At 43.6% G+C, this 18181-nt stretch overlaps 2 protein-coding genes across 9 annotated transcripts in view; both read right to left on the bottom strand.

Annotated features, from left to right (window-relative positions):
* The window catches only part of HNF1B (HNF1 homeobox B), a 176409-nt gene extending 158345 nt beyond the window's left edge, over window positions 1-18064 (bottom strand). For all 8 annotated transcript variants that reach the window (XM_049702271.1, XM_049702272.1, XM_049702273.1 and 5 more), the window contains exons 1-2: window positions 17927-18064; window positions 9697-9876 (exon numbers count right to left, since the gene is read on the bottom strand). The gene's annotated coding sequence lies outside the window, so the exon portion shown is untranslated. The remainder of the gene's footprint in view (window positions 1-9696; window positions 9877-17926) is intronic.
* The window catches only part of HEATR6 (HEAT repeat containing 6), a 50967-nt gene continuing 46384 nt past the window's right edge, over window positions 13599-18181 (bottom strand). Inside the window, exon 22 of the mRNA XM_033431544.2 lies at window positions 13599-18064. The gene's annotated coding sequence lies outside the window, so the exon portion shown is untranslated. The remainder of the gene's footprint in view (window positions 18065-18181) is intronic.

Raw genomic sequence — 18181 nt, 5'->3', positions numbered from 1 at the left:
AAAGGGGACAGTTCAGTGGTTTTAGTATATTCACAAGGTTGTGCAGCCATCGCCACCATCTAATCGCAGATCATTTTCATCAGCCCCGCAATAAACTCCTTGCCCATTAGCAGTCATTTGCCACCTCCCCTGCCCCCAATCCCTGGAAACCACTAATCTACTTTCTGTCCTGTGGTTCTGCCTTTTCTAGACATTTCACATAAACGGGCTCATGCAGTAATGTGGCCTCTGTGGCTGGCTTTTTTCACTCAGTGTGATATTTCCAAGGTGTATCCACAGTGTAGCAATGATCAGGGCTCCATTCGTTTTTATGGCCAATACTACTCCACTCTGAATGTACCACCTTCTGTTTGTGCAGTCATCGGTGGCTGGATGGTTACAGTTACTTTTGTAGTTTGTACCTTGATGTCTTCCTCCTCCGTGTCACCTTGTCTTCTTGCTCTGTCTCTCCTCTGTCCATCCCTCCCTCCCTGTTCCTGCTTTCCTCTCTCAGATGCTTGTTATTCCACACCTACCACGTTATGGGCACTGTGATTAAACATCTCATAAATGTTCCAGTCTGAGGTAAATCAAAAGGCACTATTTAAAAATTTTTAAATAAATGCCTTATTTTAAAAGTTTTAGATGTATAGAAAAGTTGCTGAGATAGTAGAGAATTCCCATACGTCCATCCCCCAGTTTCCCCCATTGTTAACATCTTACCTACTGTGGTACATTTGTTCCAACTAAGGAGCCAGCACTGTTACCTTCCTATTAACTCAACTCTACACTTTATTCAGATTTCACTACTTTTTCCCTAACGTCCTTTTCCTGTCCCAGGATCCCATCCAGGACACTTCATTGCATTCAATTATCGTTGTCTCCTTAGGCCCCTCCGACCTGTGATGGTGTCTCAGGCTTCCCCTGTTTCTGATGACCTTGACGGTTTGGAGGACTGGTCAGGTTCTTGATAGAATGGCCCTAAGTTGGGGTTTGTCTGATGTTTTTCTCATGGTTAGACGGGGATTATGGGTTTTCTGGGGATGACCACTGAGGTGAATAAAGCCATCATTTTTAAATTGCTGAAAAGCCCTGGAACTAAGAAGTGAGACCAGATTTTTCAGGATTATTCAGAAAAACCAGGGAAACTTTACTTTGGAGACCTTCAAATGGTACAAGTGCTGTATGGAAGGATTCCCTGGTCTTTTCTCCAAAGAGAGTGGTATGCTGCCTATCCTCACGGTGGTGAAGAAATGAGCCTTCAGACAAACACACACAGCTTGACATGTGTTCTTTCTCTCCTGTTGGCTCTAAAGTGGGACCTTTGGTGAGTCAAGCCCTCTCTCTTGGTGTCTGTAGGATTAGGAAGTTGCGACTGATGATCTCCAGGGCCTCTTCCCACTGTGACGGTTTATACTCTAAGAGATGACCCGTAAGTTCCCTGAACATCCGTCAAATCCCTAAGTTTGGCTCCCCATTCTTCCATATCAGTCCCAGCCTGTTGTATTCGGGTGGCATTTGTCTCCAGAGGATATACCCACCCCAACCCCATTTTAAAAACCTTCCTTGCAGACAAACATACTGGACAAACAAACCCCAGCCCTTTGCTGTGCGGATCTCCACTTTGAGGGGCTGGGGGAGCGTTCCAGAGCAGCAGTGCCCAGAGTGGGACCCTGGCCTCCCGGTTCCCCTGCTGACACAGCACAAGGCCCAGAGTGAGGAGGGTCACAGGCAGAGCTACACACCACACGACGCTGGACACTCTTCACCCCAAGGGGCTGTTTTGGTTCAGCAGCTCCTGTGGCTCGAGTAAGTTAATCACTGATGCCGAGAGATTAATTTGTAACTGGACAGCAGACAAGATAGTTCAGGCTCCGGTGGGGCGGCACTGAACTGTGGCATGGGCATTTCTCAGAAGACGCCTGCTCCACAGCTTGGCGCGGACGCTGAGAACTTCAGATCCACACCGGTTCCTACGGGCCACCTCCCTTTCCCTCCAAAGTGGGGGGAAATGTGCCCAGGACTCTCCCTTCCTCTCTGCAGCATATTCGCGGGTCTTAGAAAACCTGTCCAGGCAACAGCCAGCCTCAGTAGAAAAGTCCAGTTTAAAAAGTCCACTTAAGGGGGAGCATGTGCCTGCCAGCCCAGCTGAGGCCCGTGGACCAAACCGTGCAGGAGGGGAGAAGAGGACGGAACGAGCGAGGAGAGAGGAGGCAGTGGAAAGATGTGGAAGGATGGATGGGAGCCCAGGGTGGGGGCGAGAGATGTTCCTACAGCCTGAAGCCCCCGGCTCGTGGACTGCGGCCACTCCAGGAAAGGCAGGTCATTGAGGGTCTGCCCTCCCATCCCATGTGCATCCCCTCCGTCATTTCCAGTCTTAGCCCACCGCCCCCATTCTGGGTCCAGGAAAGACAGGTGAATCATGATGTGCAGGTCCCCCTGCGGCCTGACCGTCATGCTCCAGTCATCACTTCTTTATCAAGTAAGATGACCCTTTGTTGCCATACTGGACACCCATGGCCATAGCTGCTGGCTGCGGATGCCGCCATTTTGTCAGCTTCAGCAATCTCTTATTTCTAGCCAAGACAACTTGGAGTTCTTAAGTCAAGCCTATTTATCAAGGAAGGCCCTGGCAATACTGCCCTCATGGCACTGGGCTCAGAAGGCTATTCTATTAGGCCACAGTCTCCATAGAGAAAGAAGATAAGAAAAGAAGGTAAATGGAACCAAAAATAGGAATGGGGCCTCCATTAAAAGAGGGTGCAGGGCTTCCCTGGTGGCGCAGTGGTTGAGAGTCTGCCCGCTGATGCAGGGAACATGGGTTCGTGCCCCGGTCCGGGAAGATTCCACGTGCTGCGGAGCGGCTGGGCCCGTGAGCCATGGCCGCTGAGCCTGCGCGTCCGGAGCCTGTGCTGCGCAACGGGAGAGGCCACAGCAGTGAGAGGCCCGCGTACCGCAAAAAAAAAAAAAAAAAAGGGGTGCAGAAGAACTTCTCTGTGGGTTGCTGAAATGTGGGCTCCCCACCCAGAAGTTTCTGGGAGCCCAGTTAAGTAGTGGGTGATTTGTGCTTGGTTTTCTACCCTCAGCCAAACTCTTGTCATTTTGGTTCAATCCCACTGCCCTTACCCATGAGCGTGCCTCACGTGGTCTCCGGTCTCTGTTTTTGTTCATGCTGTTCCTTTGACCCAGAAGCCTTTCTCTCCTTTCTCCATGTCACTCACTTTGATCAAGACCTGGCTGAGGTGTCATTTCCACCAGAAAACCTTCCGTGAGCCTTCAGGTGGGCCCTCGGCTCCTGCGCTTTGGTATCTTCGGTTCCTTACACCTATTGGCAACAACACCTGTGGATTCTCAACCCTAATAGGCAGCTTGGCATCACCTGGGGCACCTTGTTAAACATACAAATCCTAGATGCCCAAGTCTCTTGGGGTGAACTTGTAAAGCTGTATTTTTATTGGTCTTCATGTGTGTTTTGGATGCCAGGCCAGGGTTGGGTGTATATTCTCTAGTCTCTGTCCCCTAGGCCTGGGCACAGGGCTTAGGTCATGGAGACTGCATGTCTCTGAGCCCAAACAGGAAGGGCTGCAAAAGTGCAAGACCCCTGCCCTTTCATTCACACAATTTCCATCCTTTTTCTGTTCCTGCTTTGTGCCCCGGACGCTGCGCTGGCGATCCAAGAGCAAAGCCCAACACAATCTGCCTCGTACAGCTGACGGTCTGGCCGGGGAGACAGAGGTGAATCAAACTACTTACACACATCTTATTGCAAAGTGCCACATGAACCTTATAGAGGAAAAACAAAGCTGTTCTGAGAACTTACACCAGGGACTCTGGCATCAGCTGGGAGGTCAGGGAAGCCTGGGCTGAGCCCTAAATGAGGGTTAGTGGAGGACAGGGGTAGTGGGGAGCAGTCTCACTGGGTTCTTTCAAGTGCTCTTTTGGAAGCCGACTGCGAGGCATTGGGGGTCCATGCCCCTCCAGACACTAAGATGGTCTCCAGAAGGAGCTTCTCCTCACACCCACCCCAGGACCCCACCTTCACTTCTGCTTTTCTGCTGTCTCCTCTTGCCATGAGCCTCTGGAAGATGATGTATTCTAAGCAGAGGAAAGGCCTATTTCTCCAGGCTGGAGGCTGTCTGCTAGCATCAACGCTGCCATTGCTGAATTCCCAAGAGGTGTGCCTCCCTTTGACCTGACGTAATCTCGTACCGGGCACGTGGCTTGGCTAGTGGAGGGCAGGCTCTGCTCCAACGTCCCTCCCCTCTCAACAGTGGAGCACCTTGTGCAGTGAACAATGTGGACAACCTTCTGTGGTGGCCTTGCTGCCGTCTCGAGCAGGACGTTCTGGCTTCTTGGTTCTCCCTAGTAGCTGGAAGATTCCTTTATCCCAGAAGGAGATAATTACATCTTCTGTGGCCATAACTCTGTTTGGACATTTAGACAAAAATTTATATGTATTTTCTGGAGGACTGGGTGTTTCTCTTACCTAAATTGAAAAGAGGCTTCTTTTAAATAGGATCCAAGAGAGTTCTTTCGTATGGTAATTCACATACACTTTGGCTGATAAGCCCTAGACTTGGCAGCAGGTTCAAAGCAGAAATTGTGTTCACATGAGGCACATGGATGCTTTTTGATCTGATTTGCTTTTAGCCGCTGACGTTGGGATAATTTTGGCCTCAAAAACCTGGTAAAATGAGATCCTTTTTAAACAAAGTCTGAACCACCTAGAGTGAGTGGAGGAGTCCTTATACATTGGGAGCTGGGAAAAGAAGCATCTTCTGGTGGAAGATAACCCTCATCACATGAAGGCCACGCTGGAGTGGCCCTGGAGGGGCACCTCATCCAGATCCTTCCTTTTACCAGTGGGGAAACTGAGGCTCGGAGAGAGAATGTGGACTGGCTTAGGTCACACAGTGCGTGGCAGAGCCAGGCTGACCCCTGACAGGCACTTCTTTCTGCACCTGAACCTTGTTGATGGCCAGCAGTGACCAGTGTGAGGATGGAAGGAGCTATGTGGGAGACCGTGTGTATGGGAAAGTGAGAAGGGGACATGTGGGCTGGAAGACAGGGTGTCTCACCAAGTCCAGTGCGGTCCCTCCTCTTTCAGATATGGGAAGCTGCTTTTCCTATGTAAGAAGGGTTAGGGCTAAGCATCACCTACAGGAGAGAGCGCTAGGAATACAGTGGGAACTGGGAAGGAAAAGAGAAAGAGGGAAGTTCATCTTACAGACACCAGAGAATATACAAGTGAACCACGTGCCATGCCACTGTTTCACAAATGACCGTAATACTGGTTTGCGTTGGGGGAGTGTTGGGTGTCAAAGTGACATCCTACCTCGGGTACCATATCTTACCATGTCTGACATGTGTGAAAACACTTTCAGTTGTAAAGATAAGTTGAACTTACTGAGCACCCACTAGCTGAGCAACCTAGTGGGTGCTCAGTAAATGGTAGCATCTCTCAGTAGAGATCCTGCTAAGGAAAGGGAGAGAGGAAGGGAACATGTTCTCTCCTTCAATTCCCTTAACGATGCCTTCAGGAGGTATGATTCTCCCCACCTAACAGATGAGGAAACAGAAAGGATAAGTTTCCTGCCCAAGTCACACAGCTCAAGAGCAGTGAAACTCGGCTCCCCTGGTTGTGAGCTATTTCCACCAGTGTAACCCCCATCAGCTTCAGCTGACAATTCCTCCCCTTGCCTCCAGGTCCTGCCACCTCTCCCTGGTGGACATGTAGCAGATATGGTCCCTAAATTCGAGTGCATTCGAGTAGAGGTGTGGTGCCTTGTGCAGAAGCTTTGATTTGGGGGGGACGTGTGTTGGTGGCTCAAACATTTGAGAATGCTGGAAATGGGAGTCTTTCCCAAAAATGCAAGATCAGTGGACATTGTGGGACATACCTGGCTTTGTTTTTTATTCTAAGACCAGCTTGTTTTCCATAGGCCCAAGCTCCATCAGCAGGCCAGGACCCTGTTCTGATTCAGACTTAGAAAGTCAGCACACACATCCGCAGTTGAGGTTGCTCCTGCTTGCGCCTGAGAAATCCTGGGATCCCCTTTCCTTCTCTTGTCTCCTGGTTCCTCTGCTTCTGGTGATGAGGCAGGGACAGCTTGGAACAAAGACCTTCATCATTTCTGTTGTGAAACTGTCCTAAGATTAGGCAACTGTGAATTTTTCATCAATATTCATTTCTCTAGTGGATTTCAACAAGATTAACTCTAAAAAATAAAAATTAACATTTCCATTCCCCGTGAAGGGTACTGGTGAATATGGAAAGAAAAATTCTTTTTTTAAAAATTAATTTATTTATTTGGCTGTGTCAGATCTTAGTTGTAGCACATGGGATCTTCGTTGCGGCATGTGGGATCTTTCGCTGTGGTGTGCAGGCTTAGTTGCCCTGTGGCACGTGGGATCTTAGTTCCCCAACCAGGGATCGAACCCATGTCCCCTGCATTGGAAGGCAGATTCTTAACCACTGGACCACCAGGGAAGTCCCGGAAAGAAAAATTCTAAAGGTGAAATTGTCTAACTCTGAAGGGCACATGCAGGAGTCCTGACCAGGCTGGGAATGAGGAGACCTACATTTTGGTCCTGACTCCCTCCTGCTGCCTGTGTGTCTTGGGCAAGTTGCTTAACCTCTCTGGGCCTCCATGCTTGTTAAGGACTCTTTCAGTGCAAATATTTTATGGTTATAAACAGGGAGAGAATCATCTCAATAACATAGTTCCTTTGTAGTACTGACTTTTACACATTCACCATGGAGGATGATACCTGATGTTTAGAATTTTCTCTTGGTTGGAACAGGGACTTGAGTTCTTTCCAACTGTGGCCCTAAGTCTGTGGGTTTGGTAGGCCCATCAGGCTGTAGAGTCACATGCATTTTACATTGTAAAAATATTTCTCGTTTGCTCAAAATAAAATCCTGGAGGTGAAATGGTGTTTCCAAATTCCACTGAATTGTAGCCTCAGAACTAGAGCTGGACCATGTGGTCCAAACTCCTCAGTTTATAAGTGTGAAGGCCCAGAGTCAAGGAGGAAGTACCCCAGGATTCCTGGAGACTTTAAACAGAACTGGAGCTAGAACCTGGGTACCATCACACCCAATCTAGTGCTTTGCTTGTGTCCTCTCTGTATGCATAAAATTGAATAAAAACCAGTTGGAAGAGTAAAGGATTATAAATATCAGACCATAATCTTCTTTTTTTTTTTTTTTTTTTTGCGGTACGCGGGCCTCTCACTGTTGTGGCCTCTCCCGTTGTGGAGCACAGACTCCAGACGCGCAGGCTCAGCGGCCATGGCTCACGGGCCCAGCCGCTCCACGGCATGTGGGATCTTCCCGGACCGGGGCACGAATCCGTGTCCCCTGCATCGGCAGGCGGACTCTCAACCACTGGGCCACCAGGGAAGCCCCAGACCATAATCTTAAGAACAACTTTAATCCATGTAAATACAGGCACAGAGATTTTTATTTATATTTTCATTTGAACATGCATCAAAACCCTGCAGTCTTCAAACACCACTATGGACATTCTATTTGCATTTCCTAAAGCCACCCCAGTGAGCAGCTCTGAAATAAATTAAGAAGAGTGGTCAAGCCTGAATGCACACCGAGGTTTCCATGTGCTCAGCTCAGCAGATTCAGGTATGACCCCTACAGAGCTTGGACTCTGAACTGGCACTAACATTCTCTACGCTCAATGACCATTTCACACAATGAATTCATCTGTGTAATTGTGCTTAGCTGTCCCAAGATTAACTCCATGTTTGCATGAAGATCAAAATGCTTACTTTAAAAAGTTTGGTTTTCTTCCATTTCTGTCTTATCTGGGGAGGTATGCATGCTTGGAATTTCTTGGGCTTTTCTTTTTCAGATCTATTCTAGGGATTGAGAATGTGAGGGCAAGTGTATGTGTGTGCGGTGGTGGGGTGACTTACCTTTTATTGTTCTGTTTTTGAAACAACAATCGGCAATCATTCTTCACTGTTTTGATGTCCTCTTGTCAAAGGCAACCCAGAACACTGGGATCTTAAAGTGGGTAACAGCATTCTTGATTGCCCCCATGCCTAGATCCTACATTAGTTAGGATTCTAGAATTCTGCTTTATTAAAATTTTTATCCTGGGTTACAATTTATGTAAAGAGAACACATCAGAAGTATGCATCTTGGTACACTTTTATATATGCATATACTTCTGCTTTGCTTATACCTTCAGTTATTGTTTGGTACCAATTGGTAGTGAAATATCCATTGAGTTTTTCCAAAGACTGCTGCATCCACCTGGGGAGGAGGCTGACATTTGGAGCTGCTGGAAGGTGGTGGTGTGACTGGAATCAAGAGGACTTGCTTTCCACTGTTTCACCTCACTTGCACTCCAGCCACAAGTTCTGGGAGGAATATTGGAAGGCACACTGCACTTTCTCTCGCAATGGGGATCAGCAGGGAAGAGGGAGACGTTTGAATGGGGTGGGGTGTTTCCACTTAATCATTACCACCGCCGACATCAATGAAAACTAAGTAATGCAGATCATCCGCATGGGCTCCTACAATGAGTGGAAAGGAGGCCAGATTCTTAGTAAGGCTACAGTGAGGTAGGGGATGGACAGAATACAAAACTGAGTGGGGGACGCAGGGTGGCTTGCATTTCAGCTTCAGGATACAATTGATTTTTGTGGTGGAAGGGTCCAAATTGCCCTGGCTATTTCAAAACAACGTCAGGAGAGGAGCAGTTGTGTTTTCCAGCACCCCGGTGGTTGCCCAGGACACGAGGCAGCCTTGAGGACAAATATGTCCCTCCCTGAAATAGGAAGCCAACTATTTACTTATACAAATAACACTATAAAAGGGCTTTAGAAGTTGAGCTGCAGCTCCTGAGCTTTGACCAGCCCCTAGATTTGTCTCAAAAGCCTCCTTCCGGAGGAAGGAAAGTCCTGAGGCTCTCAGGTCGAGCACTGGCTCAAACAACAATTTAAATCAAGCAGAGCCTCCACTGTCTCCAAGTTGCACCTGCCCAAGCAAACACCCTCAAGACAGCTTCCAAACAAAGATGACAATATTACCATCTCAACCTGAACGTGCATCACAACTCGGTTTCAAAATTCGTTGTGTGAAATTAAAAAAAAAAAGTTTTTATAATAAAATTCACGTTTAAATCCTATGATTTTTCATCGTATTCACTTCTTTACATCCCCTCAATTCTTGTCCCCTTCCTTTATCACACTCCTTTGGCAATATCACAACCCTGGTTAGATCTGACTCTCTGCTCACTTAGCACCTGACCCCATGTACCTGAATGAAGTTCGAGAAAAATGCTCAGCTAGGCTGGCAGCTCACACTTTAGATTCATGACCTCAAACCTTGATGGCTCCTTAGTGCTGCCAGGCAATCATATATTGGCATATCCCACTCATCAGTATTTGTTGAATGAATGCATTAAACAAATGAATTTTATTTAGGGTCCCATGGATGCTACAGTTCTCCCTGTCCAAGTTTAAAAGAGAATTTTATTTTAAAAACTTTTTTTTTAAAGTGAGCACTGACCTTGGACGCAGAAGACTTGTATTCCAGGCCTAGCCCTGCTGCTTACTAGCTGGGAAACCCTAAGCAAGTTACCCTTCCTCTCTGGGACTCAGTCTCCTCTATGAGTGAGGCAGCTGGACCAGGACGCTAGCAGATGGAGAGTCTCTCTAGATGTCGGTTGAGTGAGATGAGGTCCCTACCTTCTGCCAAAGTTCACAGATCCATGATTCTTCCTTGAGCCAAGCAAGCCCACAGCTGGGTGTCAATCAGGAGAGGGAGAAGTGAGGTCACTGACATTTAATTAGGAAGCAAGGAGAAACACTTGCAGGAGGACCCTTCTCTTCTTTATTGGTCTCTGATTTTAGTTTCTGGTCCTGCAGCTGGAAAGAGATTCCAAAGTAAGCAAACCTCTCATGATAAAAGCAAACAGTGACTTTGGTTCTGAGCAAACTTCAGATGGAGTGCAGCAGAGAGGTGACACTGGACTGGGATTCAGGGACCCGGATGTAACCCAACTCTGTCACTGGTCATCGGTCCCACCCTCCTCTTGGGCCTCAGTTTCCTCTCTGTATAATGAGTGAATTTAAGTGTCCTAAGCTTTTATCTGGCCTCCACCATTTCTGAGCACTGGTGGCATCTTTTCGCCCTTTTAAACTTGCCTGGCCTGTTTCAGATCAGAACTGGCACAGTATCAGCAAGTTTATGGTTTTATAAGCCGCAAAACATGCTTTGCAAATAAATGATGAAGGCATTGGAGTATTGCATGGAAACACCAAAGTCTTGAACAAGGTAGGACTTTGGAATTGTAAGAGGAATGGAAAGGCGTTCATGGTAGAAACACCTGTCCTTGACCTTAAAACCAGATGGACAAGTGGCCACAGACTGAGGGAGATCCACTGGTGCTAGGAATACTGTCTGGCACTTTCCCCCAGGGTGTGGTATAGTGGGCAGTTTGGGTGCTACCTGGGCAAATCATTAAAAACAAATCAAAGTCTCCAGTGAGAAGATCGCTTCAATTATCTTTCAATCTTTCTGATTCATGGGGTCTGTTGATGAGCTAGGACATTTTAATAACTCTCAAAACTTTGCTAATCTGTCCCTTTCTCCCTGACAACACTCTCCCCTCTGCCCCCACTTTTTATTAAACAGAGAGAAAAAAGGGCTCAAGCTCAGAATCTTTACCAGTCTAGAATTTGGTAATTTGTTTTGCTTTATGGTATTTATTTTTATGGTTAGGTCTCATGAATAGAAAGTGGTATTATTTTTTAATTTTAGAGTAGTTAAAATTTTATCTTAAAATACATGTAGTTAAGTTTAAAAAACTGAGTTAGTTTCTATAAAATTGTTAAGGAATAATGTGTGTTCTACACAGATACTACAACATAGGGCAGGTGGTCTCTGGGGTTTGGTAGGTGGCATTCCCCAGTCCAAACTGGCATCATTCAGATAGGGGAAGTTCTTCTGGACACCACAATAGTGCTTATAATGCCATTTATATTTACTGGTAACTCAGTTTTTGGTCTTTTTGTTTTCTTTTTAAATAAATGTGTACTTTTTCCTGATCACTTTGTGTAAAACTTGGAACTACACAAAAACATGTAGAATAAAAGGACAAAATATTTTTTAAAATATATGGAATAGAATGAAAAATCACTCATCTCTCTACTCAGAAATAACCACGCCTAATACATTGGAAAATTTTTCTTCCTTAGTGTACCAACAGAGCTGTTATTAAAACATATGCATTAAATTTTTGTAGCCTATTTTATTTCCTTAACATTATAACATAAATGTGTCCCCACACCATTCAAAACTCTTCATAAACATTTTAAATGGTTGTAAGGTCTTTAACATAGAGAGGTCCCATAGTGGATTTAACTATTGCCCAGCTGTTTTACATCTGGGTTATTTCCAGTTCTGTCCATTAAAATGTTGTGATGGATAGCTTTATGAATCTCTATTTGCCTGCATTTTTTTTTTATTTCTTTGTTTAATTTTTATTAGAGTATAGTTGATTTACAATGTTGTGTTAGTTTCAGGTGTACAGCAAAGTGAATCAGTTATACATATACATATATCCACTCTTTTTTTTTTTTTTTTTGTGCTATGTGGGCCTCTCACTGTTGTGGCCTCTCCCGTTGCAGAGCACAGGCTCCAGACGCGCAGGCTCAGCGGCCATGGCTCACGGGACCAGCCACTCCGCGGCATGTGGCATCTTCCCGGACCGGGGCACGAATCCGTGTCCCCTGCATCGGCAGGCGGACTCTCAACCACTGCGCCACCAGGGAAGCCCTCCACTCTTTTTTAGATGCTTTTCCCATACAGCTTATTACAGAGCATCGAGTAGAGTCCTCTGTGCTATACAGTAGGTGTTGCCTGCATTTTGGATGGTTTCCTTACAATAATTCCAGAAGTGGCATTCCTAGGTGGGAAGATTTTTAAGGCTTTTGGGATACATATTGCTAAACTTTTTCCAAAAGTGTAGGGACCTGAAGGTACTCCGATCTGAACCCATGAGATGGGACACACTTGGGTTTGTGTATGTAAGGTGGGCTTGTTACTGGAAAGAGCTCAGACTCCGCCACTTTGGGCCAGTTACCTAACTTCACCACCTCCTGCTGGTGCGGGTCTGACCAGTCCCTCCCTGACCAAGGGCAAGTGTTCTTTACATCTAGGCTCATGAGTGTTCATATTTCAGCTCAAAAGGTACACATGTCATGAACTTCACCATATGTGATTCTCCCTTCATGTAAAGGATCAACAACCATTGATTTTTTGAGAAATCTCCATACTGTTTTCCATAGCGGTGGCATCAATTTACACTCCCACTAACAGTGAATGAAGGTTCCCTTTTCTCTACATCCTTGCCAACTCTTGTTATTTGTTGTCTTTTTGATGATAGCCACTCTGAGAGGTGTGAGGTGGTATATCATTGTGGTTTTGATTTGCATTTCCCTGATGATTAGTAGTGTTGAACATCTTTTCGTGTGTTTATTGGCCTTGTATATCTTTTTTTGGAAAAATGTCTATTCAGGTCCTCTGCCCATTTTTAAATTGGGTTGTTTGTTTCTATGATGTTGAGTTGTATGAGTTCTTTGTATATTTTGGATATTAACCCTTTGTCAGATATATTGTTTGCAAATATCTTCTCCCTTTCAGGAGGTGGACTTTTCATTTTGTTGATAGCTTCCTTTGCTGTGTAAAAGCTTTTTAGTTTGATGTAATCCCACTTGTTTATTTTTGCTCTTGTTTCCCTTGCCTGAGGAGACATATCCAAAAAATACTGCCTTTATTTTCTTATAGAAGTTTTATGGTTTCAGGTCTTACATTTAAGTCGTTAATCTATTTTGAGTTTGTTTTTCTGCATGGTGTGAGAAAGTAGTCCAGTTTGATTACTTTGCAGGTAGCTGTCCAGTTTTCCCAACACCATTTATTGAAGAGGCTGTCTTTTCCCCATTGTATATTCTGGTCTCCTTTGTCATAGATTAATTACCCATATAAATGTGGGTTCATTTCTGGGCTGTCTATTTGGTTCCATTGATCTATGTACCTGCTTTTGTGCCAGTACCACACTGTTTTGATTACTGTAGCTTTGTAGCATAGTTTGAAATCAGGGAGCATGATACCTCCTGTTTTGTTCTTCTTTCTTAAGATTATTTTGGCTATTCAGGGTCTTTTTGTGGTTCCATACAAATTTTAGAATTATTTGTTCCAGTTCTGTGAAAAATGTCATTGGTATTTTGATAGGGATTGCACTGAATCTGTAGATTGCCTTGGGGAGCATCGTCATTTTAACAATATTAATTCTTCCAATCCATAAACATGGTATATCTTTCCATCTGCTTGCATCATCTTCAATTTCTTTCATCAATGTCTTATAGTTTTCCAAGTATGTTTTAATTGTTTATTGCATGATTACTACATCAGTGGTGTAGACACCTGGCTGACTGCTTGGGAAGGCACACAGTTACACCTCTGCCTCACATCACACATCCCGATAAAATTCTAACATCTATGAAAGAGTGCATATAAATCAACAAACAATTGGAAAACCATGTCCCATAGAGAACTGGATAAATTATGGAATACTGATACTATGGACTATTATCAAATCATTAAAGTCATGTTTTAGAAGAGTATTTAGTGCTCATGATACATTGTTAAGTAAAATAGCAGGCTACAAGAAAGTATACAGGTTATGATCACAATTTTGTAGACTAATTTCCCACAATATATCTGGAAGAGTGTTCATGTGCACACACACATAACTGAAGTGTGTGAGTCCACACAGTGTATACACATACATAGACATGTATCATGAAACATATCAAAATGATAATAGTGATTATCTCAAGTCATTCTTACTTACATATATTTATTGTTTTGTTTTTTCCTAAAGTTCCACAATGAAGATTCATTACTTGTATAATATGGAAAATCAATAAATGTTATTTAGAAAATGAATCTATGATGGTTTTAATATTAAAATAATTTAAACACTTTGGTGAAAGAAAGTGGAAAAAAATTGGGGGAGCCTGCACCATGAAGGCTGGGAATCCGGTTGCCTGAGCAGCTCTACTTTTTCCTGATGCCTTCCATGGAATGACCAAACACGACTATAAACTTCTGGAACCCGACACCATGCGTAGGCTATGTTTCTCTGACGAGGGAACCTGCTGGCCAGTCTTGGGAACCTTGCTCTTGTGTTACACAAGACAGGCTAGGGGTGGCCCAGGGCATCTCTCCATTTCCAGGGGAAAAATTAAGTTCACGGTTAGCGTTTTCTCAATTACAATTTTTCTCCTATAAAATTTTCTTAAACATTTGATGCCTGAAGTTACTCTGATATATTAGAATCTAGTCTGAGACTATATCAGATTTAGTCCTGATTATATATGTAACTGTCTTAAGTTGATACATCAACATTTCAATATGCACTGGTTCTCCAAAGAATGAAGACTACAACAGTCTGGGTACTTGTTTTCACAAGTTCTCCAGGTGATTCTGAAACATGCCAGCTTGAGACCGCCTGTTGGTGTGTGTTCTAAAGTAGTGGGTCTGAAACTTTGCTGTAATTAGAATCATTTGTGCAGATTTTAAACCTCCCAATGGCAAAAGTACCCCCGACCACTAAACTCAGAATCGGTATTTTTTTTTTAAGTTCCCCAAGTAATGCCAACGTGCAGCCAGGTTTGAGAAACACTGCTCTAACGAGAGCAACCTGAAATCCAGGTGCTGCAGCTCCCGAGCTTGAGAATCACAGCTTTGGTGAGAGCCCTGAGTCTGAATCATTTTGTGTTCTCTGTCTCCATCTGCTGGCCGTCCTGCTACATAGCTATAGTTTACAACTTGAGTTTCCAAGACATGCTGCAGCTTGTATGTACTTTTAAGAATGTTCGCCAACTTGTGAATATAACAAAGAAACAGATTCACAGATATACAGAACAAACTAGCGGTTACCAGTTGGGAGAAGGAAGGGGGGAGGGGCAAAATAGGAATAGGAGATTAAGAGGCACAAACGACTATGTATAAAATAAGTAAGCCACAAGGATATATTGTACAGCACAAGGAATATAGCCAATATTTTATAATAACTATAAATGCAGTATAACCTTTAAAAATTGTGAATCACGATGTTGTATACCTGAAACTTATATAATATTGTACATCAACAATATCTCAATTAAAAAAAATGTTTGGGACTTCCCTGGTGGCCCAGTGGTTGGGAATCTGCCTGCCAATGCAGGGGACATGGGTTTGAGCCCTGGTCTGGGAAGGTCCCACATGCCACGGAGCAACTAAGCCTGTGCACCACAACTACTGAACCTGCGCTCTAGAGCCCGGGAGCTACAACTACTGAGCCCATATGCCACAACTACTGAAGCCCACGCACCTAGAGCCCGTGCTCCGCAACAAGAGAAGCCACTGCAATAAGAAGCCCGCGCATCGCAACGAAGAGTAGCCCCTGCTCGCCACAAACAGAGAAAGCCCACGCGCAGCAACGAAGACCCAAGGCAGCCAAAAATAAATAAAAAATAAAATTTAAAAAATGTTTGCCAAAAGAATCAGAGAACCAAAAAGATTTTAAATGTTTAAGTAATACAAATAGCTACAAAATATATTCTTGTTTACAATAGGATGGTTTTAAGTGTTAGAAATGCATTAACATAATGCATCTAGGATCATTTTTGTGCTTGGCAAATAAAAAGCAGCCAATAAATGTTGATTATTACCGTTATAATTAGGCATAAGATAAACCCCCATCTTTTAAAATATATTTTAAAAATGTATTTAGTGCTACTATACCTGGCACACAGTTGGCTATGTGTACCCAATGATACAAAGATACAGTCTGTACAGTGAGAAAGAGAGATCGAGTGTGTGTGTGTGTGTGTGTGTGTGTGTGTGAGAGAGAGAGATTTTTTAAAATTATAGATGTTTGGGGGAGTATTCTGTACTATGCGTTCTGTCACGTGCATAGATTTATGTAACTACCACCACAATCAGGACTCCAAACAGTTCCATCATCCCTCCAAAACTCCCTCATGCTTCCCTGTAGTCGAATCCTGCCCCCATCCCAATCCCTGCAAACCACTGATTTGTCTTCCATTCCTAAAGTTTTGCCTTTTCCATAATGTCATGTAAATGGAATCACAGTTTGTAACATTTTGAGAGTGGCTTCTTTCACTCAGCATAATTTTCTTCCTTCTGCTTGCTCTAGGTTTTTTTCTTATTTTCCTAGTTAAGTTTGAAACTTAGGTGATTGTTTGAAACCTTTCTTCTTCTCTAAAATAAGTACCAAATATTATAAATTTCCATCAAAGCTTTGCTTTAGCTGCATCTATACATTTTGATATGTTATATATCAAATACTATTATATTTTCATTTTGTTCAGTTTCAAGTATTTTCTAAGTTCTCATTTTCCAATATCCTTTGAGACTTCCCCCTTCGACCTCCTATGGATTACTTAGAAGTATGTTATTTAATTTCAAGTAATTAGAGATGTCCTGGAGATTGATTTCTGGCTTAATTTCATTATGGTCAGAGATCATACTTGGTACGAATTCAATTCTTAAAAATCTGTTCAGTTTCATGATCCAGAATATGGTCTATTTGTCCTATTGGTTACTGAGAAAGGAGTGAGTGTTAAAAGTCTCCAACTGTTAATTGCTGACTTGCCATTTCTCCTTTCAGTTCTATCAGTCTTTGCTTCATGTGTTTTGAAGATGTGTTGTTAGGTTCATATCCATTTACCATTGTTAGGTCTTCTCTGTGACTTGACACTGTTATCATTATGCAATTTCCATGTTTATGCCTGGTAAATTTTCTTGCTCTGAAGTCTATTTTGTCTGACAGTATATAGCTACTCCAAATTTCTTTTGATTAGTATTTGCATGGTATATTTTTCTTTCTCCTTTTATTTTTAACCTATACTACTTATTTTAAATGGGTTTCTTATAAAACGCATATAGCTGGGTCTTGGATACTTTTACATTCGGACTTTTAATTAGTATACTTAGACCTTTTAAACTTAATGTAACTGTTGATATGTTTGGATTTAGGTCTACTGTTTTTTGTTTTCTATTTGTTCCCTATGTTTTTCATTCCTGTCTTTCATTTCCTGTCTTCTTTTGGATTATTTGAATATTTTTTAGTATTCCACTTTACCTATTGAGTTTTTAAATATATCTTCTGTGTAATTTGTGTGTGTGTGCATGTGGTTTCTCTAGCGACTAAAAAATACTTAACTTTTCATAGGTTGTTTGGGATTAATATTTTATCATTCAAGTGAAATATAGAAATCTTACTACTGTATAAATCTCTTCACACTTCCTCTTTATGTGGTAACTTTCATGTGTATTACACCTATATTCACTGAAGACCCCGTCAGACAATGTTGTAAGTCTTGTTTTAACTGATTATACATGTTATAAGAAGCTTAAGATGAGAAAAATAGTCTATTTATCCAAATATTTCCCATTTCTGTGCTCTTCCTTCATTCTCACGGTTTTGAATTTCCCTCTGGTGTCACAGTTCTATTAACAAAATATTATCACACCAAGAAGTCAAATGAGAAAACCCAGAGAGCAAGAGAAAGCAATGGGCATCACTCTCTTGCTGTTGGGACCGCACTTCCTCTGGTCAGAGAGAACGGTTCCCCTCCCTGAAGTTTTAGGCACCTGCCTGGCTGTGACAGCCTCTGCTGCAGTGGGATTGCCGAGGGGCTGGAGTGGGAGATGAGAAGCAGCAATAAACAGGGATCTCCCTGACTCTCTCTGACTTACATAGGCCCTCTTGCCCCATCCTAGGACCAGAAATAGACAGCTTCTCTGGGAGCTCCTTCTGCCTTCATGGTATGCAGGTCCAGGATTCTGCCTGCTTGGAGTCCAGGCCAGGAGACACCAGAGTGGGAAAAACAGTAAACTTACTGCCAGTTTGGTGGTACTCGGAGTTCCCCTTTCCTTCCCTGATCTTCCTGTTATTCTTTCCTTTCCAAGATAGCTGCTCCATGCATTGAGTCCAGGCACTACAGCTGCATGCAGTGGGAGAGACAGGGTGGGCTAGGACTGGAATGAGAATAAGAGATGGATTTTTATGTAACAAACAGGGCCGTGGATTTACAAAGGCTGAAAAATGCTCCCTTAGGGCACCCTAACTGAGGAAGAGATTCTCTTTTCCCCTGC

Source organism: Orcinus orca, chromosome 19, assembly GCF_937001465.1.
Source record: "Orcinus orca chromosome 19, mOrcOrc1.1, whole genome shotgun sequence".
NCBI lineage: Eukaryota > Metazoa > Chordata > Mammalia > Artiodactyla > Delphinidae > Orcinus > Orcinus orca.
The sequence above is the reverse complement of the archived record's forward strand: the minus strand, read 5'-3'. Positions and strand labels throughout refer to the sequence as shown.